Raw genomic sequence first — 5,302 nt, 5'->3', positions numbered from 1 at the left:
TGGGCAGAAGACACAGACACGGATGTAACCAACAAAGCCTGGGCGAGTATTCTAGAACACCCCAAACGGGTATCCCGTAACGCCCGACTTAAATTTATACAGACTATGGTGCTACATAGGAAATATTTAACCCCGAAGAGAATCCAGCGTATGTTCCCTGAGGCCCAAAATTGCTGCCCCCGATGCAGGGCAGAGGAAGCGGGATTTATCCACATGTTATGGGCTTGCCCCCGCCTCGGCGCTTACTGGGGTAGGCTTTGAAGAACACCTAATGAGAGCACACATTTAACGATTTGTGACAGTACTGTGGAATGCCTACTGGGTCTCCGCAAACGTACTAAGGTTCCAGTTGCGATTCCTTGACTTAGCTCTTATCTTAGCCATACAAGGGATTACCATGAGATGGAAATCTCCTTGATGCCCTCCATTAACAATGTGGCAGGAGGATACGATACAATGGTGTGGGGCCAAGAGTGCGGCAATTAGACGAGAGGAGGCGAGAGGTTTACAAAAGCACTCCATCTCCCTAGAATGGGACCGCATGCTAGAAGATTTTAGAAAGTCTGATCTTACACCTGGGCCCGTCACTCCTACTCCATAATATATCCATAATGCCACATCACATGCGACACAGACTAGTTAAGGCCATCTTCGAACCCAGGCAGCGCGCCACCAACAACTGGTAGCAAAGTGACCTCGACAGATGTATGGTGATAGGCTGAATGATACAACAACAAAAAAGCAGACCAAGAGAGAGGGTGGTGGGAGGGTAAGGGAATGTTTTAGTTAATGTAATAGGTTAAATTGTATTTCAAACTGTAATTGCTGCCGGTAATAACTTTGTACCTAATAAGCATGCGTTACTGGTTGTACATGTGCACAGAATTTACTTTGATGTATTGTGATCTATACTCAAACGTCTTATCCTACAAATTTGAAATTATTTGGCTAAGATGCCTCAACAAAAAATGAAAATGCCGTACTGTACCTAGTAATAACATTGGAACCATTTTTCTGGTGCTCAATAAAGTTTGCATTAAAAAAAAAAATGAAATAGCAAAGCAATAATAGACCATTTACTTAGGCATGATAAAACTATTGCGTCCTGGGGTGCTTCAGTTGATAAACAATTTGCTGAGTCCTATCCACCAATGTTCATGGCAGGTTTGGAAATGTATCAAAATCAGAGCGCCAGAGTGTGACTAAGCCACCAGCCTCTTTAAATGGGAGCTTGTGGCCTTACACTCCCTCTTCCACCCATAGCTGATCTTAGAAAACTAAGGTTCCAAGTAACACCATGCCATGCTGTAGTGGGGGATGCTCCATTCTTGTCCCATTTGCCCTGCTCATTACATTTGCTAAACACGCATTCAAATGTTGCTTTTAAAGCTTTCCAACAGCAAGCCCATTCAGGAAGGGATCTCATTGGTACTGCTGGGCAACCAAGCAGTCACTTATAAGTAATACAGAGATCCCAGCATGTAGTGCTTCATTGCATGCAAATAATAAGTCGAAATATTGCGGGTTTAAGCAAGAAAATGGAAGATCAAGACTGGGTTGCGTATATGAAGTTGCAGGATATATGCTGTTTTCAAGAAGCCTGGGCAGTGGAAACTATTGACTTAGAGGGGTTTGTGTCTATTAACACACCTGCTATAGCCCATTTGATAGGAAGGGCAAAGGGAGACCTACACATTTGGGTTAGGGCGTCATGCACACTTAATGCTATATTATCCTTCTCTTCTATAGGTAGAAATATTCAGCAGTTGAGGCTCGAAAGAGGCAAGGGAATGATAGAACTTATTAACACCCATCTTCCAACGTGTGGAAAAGTTGAGACTTCAATATTCTTGGAAGCATTAGAGTCATTACTCTTTTCCTTAAGGCATGACAGACTGGATTAACATCATCCTTTAAAGAAGCAGGAAAAAATAATAATTCTATGTGGGAATTTAAATACTAGATTACACCCGGCCCAGCAGGACCAAGAAGTATTGCTTGACAATCATGCCTCGGGGCTTCCCTCATATATTTTATGCAAAGATTGCATACCAAGAAAGAAGGAACAGCAGGTATTTACGATCATTGTAAATGTCGGCCTAAGACCATTGAGTGGTCATACCATCTCTGATTCCCCCATAAGACCAACTTATAGGGTTTGGAAGCTTGCTTATGTCATTGACTATTTTATTATTAACCTGGAGGCCTGGTATCGGATAATCAACATGAGGGTCGAAAAAAGAATAGAGAGTAACAATGACCCACTTCTCCTGATGTTTGCCCTTGCTGATTCCCATTTTGAGAACTGGCATCAGGTAGAGCATGATACGAGTAGTGTATCCGTCAAAGCTGAGACTAAGTGGTACAGGGAATAAACTAGTCAGAGGACCAATTGAGTGGGAAAAAATAAACTTTTTAACTATTCCGAAATGGATTGTCTGACATAATTTCAAAGGTCAGAAAATCGACCTACAAATATATCGCAACAAAAATATCGATGTCAAGAATATCGACATCCTATCTACAACATGGTAAGTACAAAAATATCGATAATTAAATATCGATGTCAAAAATATCTTTATTAAAAAATATCGGGTTTTTTTACTTTAAAAATATAAGTAAAATAAACCAAATAATACTTATAAATAAAATAAACATAATTAAATATATTTTATAATATTTAAAATGTATAATTAATATAATTTAATAAAACTTTAATTAAACATATACATATATATAATATATATACTTAATAATTAGTTTTAATAATATTTCTGTAACGTATAAATTATTAAATGTTTTTAAACATTACAAATACATCTATACACATAAAACAATAACATTAATAAATATTAAATAATTATATATACCAAATAATAAATATTTTTAATTTAAATATTTTTTATTATTAATGATATATTACAATAGCTAAAATAATACAAAGCATATTAAATATTGGACACAATAAAACTACTAGTCCAACTCCAACAAAAACAACAGTAAGGAAAATGTTGGATAGCGTAGGGGTAAAAATAACTATTCCAACTCCAGAGAGTGCAACAGTAGGGAAAACGTTGGATAGCGTAGGGGTAAAATTACTATTCCAACTCCAAAGAGTGCAACAGTAGGGAAAGCGTTGGATAGCGTAGGGGTAAAAATTACTACTCCAACTCCAGAGAGTGCAATAGTAGGGAAAGTGTTGGATAGCGTAAGGGTAAAAATTACTATTCCCACTCCAGAGAGTGCAACAGTAGGGAAAACGTTGGATAGCGTAGGGGTAAACATTACTATTCCCACTCCAATGAGTGCAACAGTAGTGAAAACGCTGGATAGCGTAGGGGTACAAATTACTATTCCCACTCCAGTAAGTGAAACAGTAGAGAAAGCGCTGGATAGCGTAGGGGTAAAAATTACTATTCCAACTCCAGAGAGTGCAACAGTAGGGAAAGCGCTGGATAGCGTAGGGGTAAAAATTACTATTCCCACTCCAAAGAGTGCAACAGTAGGGAAAGTGTTGGATAGCGTCGGGGTAAAAATTACTATTCCAACTCCAGAGAGTGCAACAGTAGGGAAAGCGCTGGATAGCGTAGGGGTAAAAATTACTGTTCCCAATCCAGATAGTAAAACAGTTAGGAAAGCACTGGATAGCATATGGATTCTATGAACATAATAACCAATTAAATAATTTGTTATTAAAAAATTGCATGTTAATATTTTATTTACAAAATAATTATTATTAAATACCAATTATTTAAACTAAATATTTAAATAAATAACTTTAAATTACATCCCACACTATACCCCTTTAACACACAACACACTACACGTACAAAATACACAATACATTTAACTATCAATTTATCTATTATTTACAATTAATAATACTTTCTTTATAATTAATATAGTTATTAATTTACTAATTAATACATATTAACTACCAAATTACAATTATTCACCAATTAATTATTAATTAACAATACATTAATTAGCAATAACAACAAATAAAATGAAATAATAAATTATTTATATTTACTATATTTAACTAACTAATAACAATTAATTACCAATTAATAATTAATTAACAATTAATTAATAATAAATACAAATAAATAAAAATGATTAGTTATTTTTATTTTATTACATCCCACCCTATTCCCCTATAAACCCACAACCCACTACACATAAAAATTCACATAATTTAATTATCAATTAATCACTTAATAAAATTAAATAACCAATTAATTAGTAAATAACAATTAATTAATTAACAATATCAATGAATAAATATTAATAATAAACTAATTTTAACTTATATAAATAACCAATTAATAAAATTATTTTACAATTAATAATTAACAATTAATTAATCAATTAATATAAATAATTTACAATTAATAATTAATTAACAATTAATTAATCATAAATACCAATTAAACAATACATATTAATTCATTAATTATAAATAAATTAGTTCCCACCCTATTCCCCTATAAACCCACAACCCGCTCTGATACTAAAACGCTAAATTAAATTTAAAATAATTATTAATCTCTAAACATTTATTTTTAAATGTATTATAAAATACATTACAATAATCTTTAACATACAAATAAAATACATATTAAAATACATAACACTAAAAAAATATCGATATTATTGAGATCGAAATTTTTGCTTATGATATTACTTACATCTATATTAATTACTTCGATATTATTTACTTCGATATTACTTACCTTGGGGTCGATATTCTGTCCATCGATATTCTTGACTTCGATATTCTTTCCCTACGATATTAAAAACTCGATATACTTGTAGGTCGAAAATAAAAAGTCGATATTTTGGCTAACCACCTCCGAAATGGAGCGCAATTTTGACAAAAATTAGTTTGGAGGTTAAGGATGGTGGCCCTGGGGCAGTTGAATCTTTCAGATCACTCCTTACCCTCACCAAGCAAGTCTTGCTCGAGCATAAAGCTAGCAGGGGTGCAAGATGTTCATTACAACTGGTATGAAAAGAAGAAAGTGCTTACTTCCACACTAAGAAATGGAAGGAAGACGCCAGCGGGTGTGGAAAAATTAATGGAAGCTCGAAGAGTCTATAAACACCTTATCCGATACAAAAAGAAGATCCAGTGTATCAAAGCTTGGAAAGCCTTGCCGTATGCAATTGACACAAGGGATGCTAAAAGGTTTTGGGGGATTGGAGGATGGGGTAGCTCAGGTATGTGCAAGAATCTAGAACACAATATAAGTTCCTAATGATGGGTAGTGCATTTTTCTTCATTATGTCAAGTAATCTT

Source organism: Triturus cristatus, unplaced genomic scaffold (assembly GCF_964204655.1).
Source record: "Triturus cristatus unplaced genomic scaffold, aTriCri1.1 SCAFFOLD_344, whole genome shotgun sequence".
Classification (NCBI taxonomy): Eukaryota; Metazoa; Chordata; class Amphibia; order Caudata; family Salamandridae; genus Triturus; species Triturus cristatus.
Note: the sequence above shows the minus strand (reverse complement) of the source record.